The sequence below is a fragment of the Lissotriton vulgaris genome, chromosome 10 (assembly GCF_964263255.1).
Source record: "Lissotriton vulgaris chromosome 10, aLisVul1.2, whole genome shotgun sequence".
NCBI lineage: Eukaryota > Metazoa > Chordata > Amphibia > Caudata > Salamandridae > Lissotriton > Lissotriton vulgaris.
The window spans coordinates 1,057,302,999-1,057,318,895 of NC_141698.1; positions in this window are offsets into that span (position 1 = coordinate 1,057,302,999).

Genomic DNA, 15,897 nt, shown 5'->3' on the forward strand with positions numbered 1-15,897 from the left:
CTCATCTGACCCTTGGATTCAGTGATAAGAGGCTGCTTCTTGGTTTTGTCATATATGAGGTCTGGCTGCACATCAGTGGCGAACTCCTGACTGCCTTTTTTTCTGAAGAGGCCGTCTTTCTGGGAATCTCACAGCTCAAACATCAGACTTACACCAATCATCCCTCTTCTGTGCTCCATCTTTTATGCTCCAGGGTGGCTAAAGCATTGCTGCAGCCCAACTGGTTCATCTTTTTAGAGCCTATGCAACTGTTTTGAGTTTCTTCCAAGCACATATGTGTTGGAGTACATTAAAACTTACTTGTGGTTGCAGTGGCATAAGATTTGGTACTCAAACTTTACCATTTACATCTGCTGGGCTGTGCCTGACCTCTCCCTTTTAGAAATGATTAGATCCTATGCCTGCTGGACACTCTTATATACTGATGACACCTAGCTGATAACATGGCCGGACAGCAAGGGACCTATCCTGTCCTGAGACTGAAGGGTTGTCTGGCAGCCTTCTAGCAATAAAAGGGTCATCATTTCCAGAGTAAAACCGAGTTACTGGTGGGCGAGAAGAATGCTGCTGAGTGAGATAGCTCATTGCAGTCTGACAGTATGGGATTGCCTACAGGTCAGCTGTATGATGAAATCACTTGAGTTCATCTGAGGCCAGAAGGATCCATGAAAGCTCTGTTTGCTAAGGCTGATCACGTGTTTCCATCCAGAGAGTCTACTCAATTGGGTATGGCATCTAATTACTCAACGCGTCTGTACCTCGGTTTAGTTTCTTATTCATTTGCCAGACTGAAGAGGATCTAGAACTTTGCATTTAGGATTGTGCAGAATCTCAGCAAATCTAATCAGGTCATTGAGGCAAGAAAAATCCTTCCATGGTTACCTTCTCAACATCATATCAACTTTAAATGCTTATCAATGATGCATAAGTCTTGCCATGACCAGAGATGACTGATAACTGTGAGCAGTCAGTGATCACTGAAATCTTGTTCATTTTCTCCTCAAATCAGCATTTGGTGGCATTTGAATGGTTCAATGCTTCTGACAGGTTCTTCTGTGATGTCTATAGTGAAGTGGGTAGTTTTTGCTTCTGAAACTAGCTTTTTGTGTGATTCTTTGAGATTCTTCAGGAGTTCTGCGAGTACCATTCAATGCTGCTGTTTCTCCTGCTTTACACTAAAAGTCTTCTCCATTAATCCTTGTGTGTTCTATGGTGGGGATGGGCTGGAAGTGGATGAGTTGGTTTTCACTGTGGAACTAGAATTATCTGTAGTCTGAAAAGTGTGCTTGAGGTGGGAAAGTAAGAAGATGGGTTCTGGAGAAATTTACAGAAAGGGGGTGCTGGCATTAATTTGTGTCACTGAAGTCAAAGGGATTTTGAAAAATCCAAGAATGATACAAACAAGTGTAACACATGTGCTCCGCTCCTTATGCAGCGGAAGAATGGCATGGGTGTGCTATGTAGCCAGTGGTGGTTGTGGAGCACACTGTTGTAAATATATTACTAGAGCATGGTGTGGTAGCATACTGTCATTTACAGACAGCACATTTTCCATTGAAATGGCAAGCAAATTTACAAAACACATGTAGCTTTACTGGTAGCATTATACAGGGCACAAATGATAACCAGTGGTGGCTGCCACAAACAAAGGTTATGTGGTGGGTGGAGGGAACGTGAGAGGGGTCGCACGAGGGGGAGATCGCACAGGGGTGGGGTTAGTAATAATATATATATTTTTTTCAAAGAACTTAACTGAAGCCCCCAGCCTTCTCCCGTGTTGCACCTCCTCTCCTCTCCTCTTCCTGGTAACAGCAGCCCCTGGGACAGACTCCCATCCAATCCCTGTGCTACAGAGCAGCGCTGGGATTGGCCTGAGTGGGATGAAAAGATGCTCCACTCAGACCAGGGAGTCTATGGGGTTTCTCCAGCCCGGCTGTTCAATGCAGCCGGGCTGGAGAAACATAAGTGCTCATGTGTGTTTTGGCCAGCCAAACACATATGTGCACTTAGGGAGTGCACATAGCCCTCCTCCTCCCCACTCCCACGCCCCGCTCCTCCGACAGCACTGGCTCAGAGCCGGCAAACGCAAAATAAAACAAAGCTAGAACATCGGTTTCAGTGAATATTTATCACTTTTGATTCACTATGTAAAGTGACTTGCTTTAATCCTATTAAAATATGTCTTTCTGTCACTCTTCAGAATTACGAAAGAACGTGCTTCATTTGTGCTTTCATACTTGCTGATATATTTTGAAATATTTGAACATTTCAAGTTTTGTTGTTTGTTATGTGTAAGAAAAAAGAACATCCTACCGCTTTTCTTTCACACTCAAGATTATCACATAGCTAACATTACAAAATCCTCTCACTTTGCAGTCAGAGAAAGAAAAGTAAACACAAATCTCCATGTTAAAAGAATAAGCAGACCCCCGGTGGCCGCAAGGGACTGGCGCTACCTTCCTACACGATTGCCCCTCCTCTCTGCTGTCGGTAAGCCCTTCCTCACCTTCTTCTAGCCTGGGATCTTTAAGATGCTGCACAATTTAATACAAAGTGTCACTGTGACAGCAAGAGTCTCGCATAATATGGACATAGCAGTTGGCTGGCTCTCCCCTAATTGAACTGTTTACGAGGCCATATGAACAAGACGGAAGCGGCGGGCGTGCCGCAGCTCATGCCCCCGGGTCACCGCTAAGCTCCAGTAATAACACAGATACTGGACGGTGCACCCCCGGAGTGGGAGACGTGGGGCACAACGGAATGGATGGCGCCGATCTCCCGCTAAAGTAATGTGCCCGGGGAAGAAACGCCTGTGAAGTCCCAGGACTGCTGCTATCTCACCAGGGATGTAATTAAGCCTGGGGGCCTGAATATATTCATCGTTGAGGGACTGAGAGGCGGCAAGGAGCTGTTGAAGCCGAGCACCTGACTTTTAAATGACACCCATTGGAGACGCTTCATAAAAACAAAGGCAACAACACCCGGCCTAACGTCCCCCAGACCAATGGCAATCGGCAAAGGCCTATGCAGCACAAACGTGGACTATCCTGTAATCTGCTGATACACAAGGGGAGAAAGTACAGGCACACAAAAAACGAACAAAAAGGAGTGACCAGGTGCTGCGCAATGGCTACTCCCTATCCATCCCCCATCCGGCCTACCCATTAGGATACTTAATCTACAAACTTACCTCTGACCGTGCAGACCTGGCTTTTTGACTGATGCCCGGTGGAGCTACCTGATAGCTAAAGAGGAGATGGGCTGTGGACTTCCCTCTCGGTCCGTCACCTACTTTGGGCAGACTTTCCTTCGTCTCTCCGTCGCATTCTCCCTCCTACCCCTACCCTTCCATGCTCCATTTATCTTGTCCACTATGCTCTCTAAATGTTTTCCCGCTGAGAGCTAGCTATTTGACCGATGCATCAGTAGACCTACCTGTTAGCTATAGAGGAGATGGGCTGTGGACTTCCCCCTCGGTCCACCACCTACTTTGGGCAGGCTTTCCTTCGTCTCTCCGTCGCATTCTCCCTCCTACCCCTTTACCCTACCATGCTCCATTTATCCTGTCCACTATGCTCTCTAAATGTTTTCCCGCTGAGACCTAGCTATTTGACCGATGCATCAGTAGACCTACCTGTTAGCTATAGAGGAGATGGGCTGTGGACTTCCCCCTCGGCCATCACTTACCCAGCCGGACTTTGGGCAGAATCTCCTTCGTCTCTCCATCCTATTTCCCTCCTACCCCTTTACCCTACACCCTTTCCCATCTAAGCTCCACTTATCTCGTCTTCTACGTTCGTGAAATGGTTTTCTAGCAACTGATGTAACTTGGAACTTATGTAATTTTGTAACTTTGTGGAACCTTATGTAAAGTGCTCTAATACCTCCGGGTCTAGCCAGCGCTATATAAAACTCAAATAAATAAAATTTAAATAAATAAATAAATAAAAGCAGCAATTTGTAAATAGACAGAGAGTGACAAGGGAACATTTAAAGGCATGTGCATTGCTCATTCACTGTCTGAACCTCAGCATGGATATTGTGGGAGTGCTGCAGCATCCCCTACCCCTCTACCTCAAGCGCCTATGGCTGGCACTGGTGTTCAGGTTAGATATGCTGTCAGTGTTTGATTTCAGTTTTTTCTCGTAAATTGAGGAAGACTTCGTTCAAGGTCTTGGGTGATGTGTTGCCTGGGAGTTAAGTATAAGCGAGCAAGATGGCGGAGAGTAGCAAGTTGAGGCGCTGGTGATGAGGTCAGAGATCTTTGAGGGAAGATGGTGTTGAGCCGAGCAGTAGACCTGGTGGAAGATGATTGTCGGTGCTGTGTAGAGCAGAAAGTGGTAGGAGATGATCTCAAAGGAGCAGGTGGTTGCAGATCTATGTTGATCCATGGATCCCACCAAATGCCTTCACCTTTTTTGTTTACTCAATGGGAACCAAGGTATCACGGATGCGTGTGGAGGCGGAGGAAAGTCAGGTTTCACGGGTGAAATATGGCATCAGTGAAATGAGTGATGATGAGGTCTGTTATGTTGGCTTCATGATGGTCTGTGGATTGTGAATGGAGTGTTTTGTGTGCTCAATGTGTTTGTGTTCTGTACTGCGAGGGATGTTGATGTGTTTGCTTCGGTTGTGGGAGATGATCTTGAGATGGCTGGGACGGTGTGAGAAGATGTAAGTGAGAGACATAGGTCGATTAGGTTAGTAGTGGACATGTTAGATAAATGTTGTGGCCCCTGTAGGTCCTAATAAGAGTGGCCCCTGTGGAGTGGCTCTCCTTCTCAACCGTCCTTAGCAGAGTATGTCTTGCCAAGGACCTGCGTTATCCTGGTTGCCGTACATTCGTTATCCTGGTTGCCGTACCTTCGTTATCCTGGTTGCCGTACTGCATCTTCCTCTAGTCTAGTGTTTGTGTTCCTTAGCGCACCAAGCCACACTACTGTGCCTCTGTATTTATTTTCAATGCTGCATTTGTAACTGAGACGGTGTGTGATATTGTCAGTGCTGGCCAATGTAATCCTTTGCTATTGGCTACTGTTTTCAAGTTGCTGGAAGCCCCTGTTTTAACTCAGTACAGGTGCTGCTTATGTTCAAACGAGCTTGTGTTGTACTTATATGTGCGACTCACAAACCGTCAATATTTGCATTACACACTTTCCTGAATCTGAGCCACGCTGTAAAATAATTCAGAAAGGGCTGTCAGAGTTTGGTGGACAACGTACAGAGGCCAACAGTCCTCTAGAACATGCTGTACAAGTGCATTTTATTTTATTTATTTTATTTATTTATTTAATGCATTTTTATAAAGCGAAGGCGTCAGAGCACTGTACAATAGAACCAGTTACGTTACATGAGAGAACTGTTGCAGGAATAAAACAAACAAAAATAGCAGGCCATAGAATCGGAGCGAAGCAGCCAAAAGGCACACAATCTCAAGCACAGCATGAACAGACTGTACAAGCAAAAATAAGAACAAATATGACAAATTATACAATGAATTATACAATCACACGAAAAGACATACAAATGTGTGCGCAAAATAAAAATGCCCTGCCTTTCGTACGGATTTTTTCTCATGTGCGAGCGCCTGCTGAAGGCTCATAAAGGCAGACGATGGTGGCACGTGACCCCGTGACCTCGCACTTGAGCACGAATGACATTTGTTGCGTTTTCCAACCAGTCTATCACAACTCACCCGTTTAACTTCTGGACACCCGCTGTGCAGACTGATTAACAAGTTCACCCAGGCGGGGTAATGTGACAGCAGAAGCACGTAATTACGGCAGCGCGTCATAGCTCATAAATTAGACGCTTCAGACCTCCGCGACAGGACGCCAAACATTGCGTTACGCAGGCGCAGCGTTCCGCATACTAAGAACGAGCGGCCAGACAGCCACCACTATTGCATTCAAATAAGATTGTCCTCCCACCACGTGTTGTGCTTAGCGCCAAACTGCGCGCCACAACTGCTGATGAGTTATTCGCTGCGGTGACAAACTGCGTTTCCAGCCGCGCGACCTATCTGGCAAAGAAAGGCATTCAAAATACAAAAATGTTTCTTATAAATTGTTTTTTTTTTAATGTGCTTTAGTGCTGCCAAGGACGGACTGGAACAAAAGAGGTTTGGCGCAGCCGGCAGGCAACTGAGCCAGGTTTTGGGGATGGGGCCTGCACGAACTCCAAATTGCCTTGTTTTCTGAACATTATAAACTGAAAACCAGCTAATTGACGTCTCCACAGGCTCGTGTCTCGATTTTGAGAAAAAAGGCTAGGCATGCAGTCTTTACAGCAAAAAAGACAAAGCAAAAATGATCAAATAGGGCTGTGAAGAGAAGCTTCCCTTTCCTCACCATAATCAAATGAGGCCTTAAAGTAAAGGCACCTGGAGGCACTGCGTAGTCACTTCCGGGTCGGTGGAATCCTCTCGTCATCTGTTATTATTCGTCTGTTATTTTTATTGGGCAGTTTCATGAGGTGATTTAGGCGCAGTAAGGGCCTTATTTATGAAAACTGTTGTATCGCTGCGTGAAAACAGCGATTCAAATGTTTTCACTGCGCCCTCCTAGCGACATGATTAATGCGTCATATTTACTGTATGACGTATCATGTCGCAAGGAAGACAGATGCGTCAGTATTACTGACGTATCTGTCGGCGCAAAACTGACGCTTTGGAGGAGTTGTGTCGAAAGCGTGATGCAACTCCAGCAATGCAGGGGGAGGGCTATGATTATAGCACTGCATCAGTCTTTTCGCCTGCAGTGAGGTAGGCGTAAGATATTGACGCAATGGCATGCTAGAAGTGGTGCACTGAAATCTCATAGAATTCAATGCGCCACTTCTACATGGCTTTTTGGGGGGAACGCCCACCCAGCATACATTACACCTGCCGCAGGTATAACGTGGCGCAGGAGTTTACTAAGTGACTAAGCGTCACTTTGTAAAGAGGGCGCAACATGGCTAATTTTTTTACGTGGCTGGTGCGTCACAAAAAGTGACGCACCAGCGGCGTAAAAGTGTTGCATGGCCTCATAAATAAGGCACAAAATGTTTAGTGATGTAGGCCCTAAAGGAGTGCTGTCTTGAGCCCCCATTTAATAATTTTTACTGCCATTTTCTGCTAATTGAAGCTCACATGATTCTAAACAACCTTTGGGAAATGAGATTCACGCAAAAACGATCACAATATGTCTTTCCAGGGACCTAAAAATCCTTAGGAAGCCACTGGGCAAATCGAGCGAGGCTCAGAGGTAGAGGTAGGCAGAGAGGAGAGAGGCAGAGATTTGGAAATAGACAGAGGTGAGCTAGAAAAAGGTAAAATCAACTTAATCAGGGGCCCCAAAGAAGGTGGGGGCCCTGGGCTATTGCACCCTTTTCCCGTGCCTTAAAACGTCACTAGCCTTAAGTGAAAGCATTTATTGGGTAAAGAGTGCTACAGTTTCCAGGTAGCAAAGTTAGTCAGTCAGTCAAAAGTCTTTATTTCGATTAATTAAAATCTTAAAAGCAGCATCAAACATACATACATACAAGTTGCAATAAAAATCCAGAATGTAATATACAAATAGATAGGTGTGCAAAGTTTTAGCAGCTGTTCCTACATATTCACAATATTTACAGTTCATGATTTGTGCATATAACAAACTTTATAGCGCCACTAAGGAAGCTACAATTTAAAACGATACTATATACAAATAAAAATTATGCAAGGTTTTTGCAAATGTTCATATCTTTACACAATATTTACAATTCATGATTTGTGCAAATGTTAAACTTTGTAACACCACGCTAAAGAAAAATACAATTTTAAAACAGAAGTGCAACTGTTGTGTCCATAATTTATCACTGAGTTCCCCCTACTCCTCCTACTGTGCTTTAAAGTAAACAGGAGTTCACGCTTTTTCTATTAATCCTCACTGCAGCCACCAGGAAACTTGCTACACTAAAAATGGTATGCACGCTACTCAGAAGTTGCAAGTATAAGAGGGCTGGTCTTACTTGCAAGAAGCCTGCTTCTGGTAGTATGGGGAGTAGACATTTTTTGCGAGCCACAGAAAACTTTTCACAGAACATAATTAAATGAAGTGTATCTTGTGTGGAAAAATTATCACAGGAGCATGGTGCAGAATCTTCAGGTTTAGCCCAGTGCGGAAAGGAACCTAAGGTGAGGTGTATTAAATTGAACCTAAATCTTGTCAACAGAAAACGGTGGAAAGGTTTCGTGACAATGTTTAAATAGGGTTCTATTAAGGTGGACGTCTGTAAAAGATAGATACTTCTTGCACCCCTTTTTTAAAGCTCCTCTTCCTCCCTCTCTGCCTCCAGCAAGGTTCTAAAATTGTGTTTGATCTAAACCACGTCCTCTTTCTTAATTCCCTCTGGGGCTGTGTATAATTCAGGTCGACCCAGTCTGACACACGCCGCTCTAACGTATGCCAGCCATGGAATTCCCTCTGCCTTCTCCAGAACTAAGCAATCTTTGAGGATAAGATGGTTGAGGGTGATTTCCTCATTAAGCCACGTATTTGCCCAGCAGATCAGGGGGGCTGATTTTAGTTGATCTGTGATGTAGCCTACACCTAATTCAGAATGTATAAAAAGAGTTGGGGTTGACTGTGGAAATGACAACAAAGATCTAAGAAATCTGTTTTCCACAAGTTGGATTTTGCTGACGGAGGCGTAACCCCATATAGAAGCCCCATAAGATGCAATTGCACAGCATTTAGACCTATATATTTTTAGCATGGCCTCCATGGGTCTCGCTCCCAGCCTTTTAGCAAAGCTAAGAAGGGCTGATGTGGATCTTAAGACAGCGTTACTCTTCTGTTTCTGCTGTGGGGACCAATTACCCTTTTTGTCAAATAAGACGCCTAGGTAGTTAAACACCGGTACCCTAGAGAGATGTTTACCCAGGCAACTAAATGAGGTGACCTTGCTGATCTTCCTGCGACCCCCGCTATCATTACATGGGATTTGCTGCTGTTAACTTTTAGGTCTAATGACTCCATAAAGGTGCCAAAATTATCCAGCAGCCTCTGTAAGCCCACCCCTGTTCGGGCAATCAACACGGCATCATCCGCGTACAAGAGGACCGGGATACCTGATCCCCCCGCACGCGGAATGTCCGCCCTGACCCCAGATAGGGATTTTCCCAATCCATTAATGTAGATTGTAAATAGGATGGGTGCCAGAATACAGCCTTGTCTGACATCCCGCCTAGAGTTAAAATGTCTTGTGCACCTGCCCTCCTGCGTAACCCTGACTGCTGCTGTTAAATTCTGGTGTAGGTCACTTAGGAAGTAAACCAAAGGTGCCTCTATCCCCAAATCCAGGAGGATATTCCATAGTTTGGAGCGGTTCACCAGATCGAACGCTGAAGCCATGAACCCGAGGTATAGGTAACCATCTTTAGCTGTAGTATATTTATTAATCAGTAGATGTAAGTTCAAACACTGGTCCATGGTGCTTCTATTTTGCCTGAATCCATACTGGAGATTCGAGAGCACCCCCCCTGTCAGACATCCAATCTCCCAATTTCTGCAGAATGACTCTGCCCATGATCTTGACGGCAGAGTCCAATAAGGAGATGGGTCTGTAACAGGAGGGATCCCCTCTCCTCCCTTTTTTAAATATGGGTACAATTATTGAAGAGGCCCAAGAGGGGGGAAAACCCGCTAAGGATGCTGCATTAAATACATTAGTTAAAATCTTTGCCAAAAAAGTGGGGTACAATATGTAAAGATCAGCAGGAACCCCATCGGGGCCTGGTGCCTTATGTTTCGTTGTTTCTCGAATGGCCTTTTCTACATCCACTAGTTCAAATTTAATAGGTTGTATAGGGCGGCCCAAAGTAGAACCAACCGGATTTAACTCTTGGTGGTCCTTATCACTATAGATGCTCATAAAATGTTTGAGCCACGCCTCATCCGGGATTACACAATCTGTGTCTACGTTGTCCTTTTCCAAGAAAAAGGACTGATTTATGGTGGCCCAGAATTTTCTGCTGTCCTTTAGCACGTCAATTGACTGCAGGTTGTCCCATGCCTCCTCTTTAATTTTGTTTTTACGTGTAGTTGTTACACGTTTATATTCCTTACGCAGGGAGGACACTAGGGCCGTATCCCTTGGGGTACACTTTAGGGCCTTTAGGAGAGCCCCATGTGCTTTAGAGAATGTGGAGTCGAACCATCTGAATGCCTTCTTGGTGTTGGGCCTGCTCTCCTTATGTAGGTTTTTAGCTATTTGATTACAAATTGCTGAGAAAGAAGTTATAGTTTCTATGCCCACAGCCTTCTCATCCAGGCATGTACCAAAATCAGACTCTACCTGTGTAGCTAAATTTTCATAGAAAGCCTCAGGAACTACAGCTTCCCATTTTATGCATCTTCCTTGATCTTTCGAAGACAGAGCCCGTGGAGCAACCCTGCCTAGATCAGTAGTGGCAGCCTTACACCTCAATTCAAATTCCAGTGCAAGCGGATTATGGTCGCAAAAAGTTGATATCATAACTTTATACGCCCGAATTTTAGTCGAGACACATGGAGAAACAAAGATGTAATCAATCACAGACTCCGCTCCTCGTCCTATGAAGGTGGGAACTGCTTCACTACCATCTTCCTTATCCGGTTCGGTTAAGTTTAGGTTAGATAGTAATTCCTCTAAAGCGTCCCCCTGTTTAGTATGTTCAAAATGGGGTAATCTCCCATTCATCGGTCCCACTCTGTCTTCCCCATAGCAGTCCCACTGACAAGGGTGTAAGTTAAAATCCCCCATAAAAATTATCTCAAAATCAAAAGGGTTATTTGACTTATAGACTGACAGACAGTGATCTAGCGCACTAAAATGATCCTCTTGCGGGGAGTTTCCTATTGAATTATACAGATTAATTAGAAGGTAATGTTGATCAAAGATCCGCCAATCTAATATAAGGAAATTGTCTGACTCTCCCTTGAGGTTTTTAAAAGTACCTATTAAGTCTAGAGAGATAAGAAAGAGTAAACCCCCCTTAGGTCTCCCAGCGGAACCCCGCACCACAGGGATAGAAAAACTACGGTATCCATCTAGAAAAAAACTGGACTCTGCATCCCAGGTTTCCTGGAAAGCCAGGATATTGAACTGTTTTAAAAACTGTAACCAGATAGTATCAGAGCTTTTTGATCTAATCCCCGCCACGTTCCAGCTTATCATTTTACATGTGGGCACCTGATGATGTGTTATTTGGGTTGCATCACTTATCCCAGTTCCAGGACCCATAAGTTCATCTCTCAGTCAATCATTAGTATCCATCTGTGAGAGAAGTGAAAAGCGGTTATGTAGCTCTATGTCATCCCTATGCGAAAGATGTACAAGGGAATCCGAATGTGTAGCGGTTACTGTGGGTCTAGGTAGGGCAACAGTCTCCGCTCCCTTTGGTAGCCCTTGTGTGGAACTCCTCTGCGCACTCATCCTTGCCTGGTAGGATGTTGAGGATTTGTGAGTGGGGAGAGATGTATGTGTGTGGTGCTTTTTTGGGTGCTGATGGTGAATGTGGGCACCTACTGGGGGATAGAAGAACCCCAGAGGGAGCAGCCTAATCCCCTTATTATCGATATTCGAGCCGTCCCATAATAACCTTTCAGCACTATGCATGTTACTAAAATTAACCACTACACAGTCTCCGGGGATTTTCTTAGGGCAGTGCCCCACCCAGTAGACCCTCCTTGCCATAGTGAGAGCACAGACAACCTCCTCACCACCTGTACTGAACTGATGGCACCACTGTCTGGCTTTGGTCATTAAATCAGCGGTGGTTTCAATAGTGTCTCCCCTTAATGGGGGTACCCCAGTGAACACAGCTACCAGTGGGGCTGCGTCTGGGGGCAGTTCCAGGTTACGCCCCCGGTACCGATGACCCTTTTTCATATCTGATGGCTGGCTATGCCTAGTATTGACTACAGGCGAGCAAGCCCCCACTGCCGTCCCCACATGAGGGGTCACTGACAGACTAATAGAGCCCCCTGAGCTAGGATTTATTTCCGGTGTTTCATCGATGGTCTGGTTAGCGACAATGACCGCTGGCTGAATGAAACCCTCCATGTTCCCCCTATATTGCTTGAGTATTTCATCAATTTTCCCACATTTTGTCAGAAGGCCAGATACACATGTATTTAAAGTGTCAACAATGTCTTTGGCTATAGACACAAGGGCTGGTTCAAGATGTGAGATAAATAAGTCCTCCACCATTTTTCCAATTTGTTCTTTAAGGCCGGGATCTATTCCAACTGTCTTTGTCACAGAGAGCTTTCTTCTGACCCACCATGTTTGTGATCTTTCGCCTCTGTTTCATGTGGGGTTTATGTACTGCAACGGCAGGTATGGGGGGTGATGGATCAGGGGAAACTGCCTGGGGAGTAGGGGAATTTGTATGGGTAAGAACAGGCCCCTGGGTAGTGATCACGACATTTGGCTCCAAAGGTATAGCCCGGCTGTTAACTGTCAAGGGCTCTTGTGAGGGATTCATTAATTCAATAGCGTTGAGGCCCAGCTCTTTTTCAGCATTAGCAATCTCTTTAGACAAGACCCCCACGACCGAGGATAAATAAGATATAATCGATTCTGACTTTCTAGGGTGTTTGGCTTTGGTCCCCACATCCTCGTTGGCACATACCTTTTTCCTTTTGCCCATTGTTGATTTTTAGAAGTGGATGTTAGGGGGGTCACCCAAGTCGACCTCCTTCAGCCCATGACTGCCTGGCCTCTGCCCAGGCTCCGCCCGGCGCTGCCCACGCGCGTCCGCGGCGCGGAGGAAGCTAGCGATCTTTAAGCGCCTCTGGGCGCGCTCCAACAGGAAGTGGGTGGTTCAGCTGCTCTGCCCGCTGGGAGCTGTAGTCTTCCCCCACTGTGGCCGTATGATGGTAGGAGCAACGGCGGCGGGGAAGAACAAACAGTGTCAGGGCTCCAGCGGCGATGTCACCAGCAATGCCTCCGGTTAGTCCAGCTCCCTGGTTGTGTGTGCAATGTTTCCCGCTCCACCGAGGGAGCTAGCGATCTTTAAGCGCCTCCGGGCGCACTCCAACAGGAAGTGGGCGGTTCAGCCGCTATGCCCGCTGGGAGCTGTAGTCTTCCCCCGCTGTGGCCGTATGATGGTAGGAGCAACGGCGGCGGGGAAGAACAAACAGCGTTAGGGCCCCAGCGGCGATGTCACCAGCAATGCCTCCGGTGAGTCCGGCCCCCTGGTTGTGTGCGCAAGGTAGCAAAGTCTATTCCGGTCACATCCAGAAGGAATTTGGTTTGTGGGTTCCAAAACTCAACCTAATCCCACTTCTCACCCAAGTAACAATATAAGGCAACACATTAACATAACACAGAGACACGCTGGATGATCTGCAAAAGGTTGTAAGAAAAATGTCATTTTTTGGAAGGCTGGGCCATCCACAGTAAGCTGTGAGACTCATGGTTTGAAGAGACAAATTTTGTTGTCAAAGTTAAAGAGCGTCCTGTGTGGCTCCAAAGTCCATGTTAGATCACATCTAGATTTGAGCAGAAAGACGTATAAGCAGGCAATGAATAGATTTGAGCACTATATGTGCCTTTTCGTTTCCCCCCTCATTAGTGGTGTTCAATAGGCATCAGTGGTTCACTATGTTGGCCTTGGTTAGGTCTGTGAGCTGGCTGTTACACCTGCAATTAAAGACAGTTTCCAGATAGCGTACCGTATAAGTGTTTTCATCAGAGGCGGCTGGCACAGATATGAGCAGTGGGGCGGCGAGGGCTGGGTGGGGTAGGTGGGGAGAGTCGACAGATGATGGGATAGGTAAATTAATAAAAATATAACCTTGCACTCGCAGCATCACCGACTCAGCGAGGTGGCGAGTGCAAGGTAAGTGGTTTTAATAAAACCTGTCTCTTTCCTAGGGTTTGATTTCTTTTCCCTGATTTTTCTGTTCTGACCTATTCTACTCTGGTCAATTCTTTTTAGTCTGAAGCGCCAGGATACCCGTAGGGTGACAGCATGCGCGATACAAGAATCGCATTCCTTCATTCAATACTTTTTTTATTTAATTTTACTTATCCTGTCATCTGTGAACTCCCCCTACCCGCTCCACCCAACCTATTTTACCTGTGCAGGCCGCCACTAGTTTTCATGTACATTTTACTTCAGTATCAATTTTGTGACAAGAGTAGCAGGTTTTACCATGTTTCTTACTTTAATTTTATGAGCAGCCAAGAGTAGAATGTAAAAAATACTGACATACTGCACAGGCCCCAGCAAGGCAATATACTACAATCACAAAAGTTCTTATAAGGACTAATGCCTGAGAGCAGGAAGGCCTCTTTTCTTGCTGTGTTGCTGGAACCTGAAAACTGAAAAAAGTAAATTTATCAACTGTTCCATGAGTTTTATGCCTATTTACTCGTTCCATAGCTATAATTTATTTAATTTACAAGTTTGCTCAGGGCATTATTTTTTCCTGCCATTCTTCTGTCTCTTGTCGTCCTCAGCCTCCTTGCGTCTGTCGATCTGCTTTCCTGCTTGATGCCGGGTCTCGGCATGTGCCACTGCCGGTGTTCTTGCCCCTGAACTTTCCTTAGCAGTGAAAATCCACCTCTTCACTGGACACCACCTCCATCTTCCCAAGAAAATACAGTTCCTTGGTTCTTTTTTTTTTTTTTTAATTTTTGGGAAACCTTTATTGTGCAGTATAAGAAGAACAAATACGGGCCCACAACCATCAGGCCGGCCACGATACCATTTAAAGCACGAATGCAAACAATACGGCGACACAGTAGCTCATTTATACAGATTGGCAATCAATTAAAGTTACACTGGATAGCGCTGTGTTACCGTGTCTCAGGAGCAGTGAAGGTTAATTTTAAAGATTTTGTCCCAAATAGGAAGTTTGTCTTTTTATAAAAATAGTAAGCCAAGGAGAGCAGAGTCCGTGCAGGCACTTCATGACACAATCAGGCAACTTCGTCACGCGAAAACCGACAACAACAGAAGCCGAAACCCCCCAGGCAGCATGGCGGCTCAAGAATATACGTAACAGGATAATGAAGCCAATCAGTAAGCTCCGCGTCCTCCGTCGCCCACCCACTACCAATCCCATTCACGGACCCAAGATAGAAATAGGAAAAGAAAAGAACACAAGAATGAGGAGAAAAACAAGGCCCATAGAAACTAAAAATGGTAACTAAAATCCCAACCCCCAACCCCCCACCCTACACGCATGCAGAGGCTATGGCCTACCCCCCCCCAGCAGTGTGCCTGTCGCCCAATAAGGAACCCAAAATATAGTAACAAAGAAAAGGAAGAAAAGAAAAAGGAAACCTTTTATTACCAGAGGAGGGCCAAATCCAAAGTCTCCCGGACTCCCCAGCCACAATTGTACTCTTCCACCCCATACATGAAAGCATCACAATGAGCATCAAACACAAAATGAAATAGGGAGAGTCATCACTTCAGTACGTGCTGAGGAAGCGCCCCAGTCCGAGTCCCCACCAGCCATTCCAGCACAAGTTGTAAAATGGAAACCCCTAGCCCTGGCCAGATCGTAAACGTCCACCCAACCATGGCTCCCGGCAAGAGCTCGCCTCAGACAGAACAAAGGAACAAGATGGCCACCCTCGGCAGAGTCGAGATATCCAAGAGCAAAATGGACGCCGCCAAGCACAATCAGTTCCATTGTCCCAAGGGAATGGCGTTTCCAGGTTAGACAGGCGTCGCAGAGTATAGTTCAATAATAGCGGAGCTTGCAGATCAGAAACCACCAGGAAAACCAGTTGCTGCGCCGACGGCGCCGTAAACAAAAGTTGCAATGCCACGGATGAGGTCGTGGTTTCCAGCAGGGAGGGAAACACTGTAGCGCCGCCAGATGAACGATCCTCCATGCGCTCGGGCGGCAACAATGTAACACAGTCAGA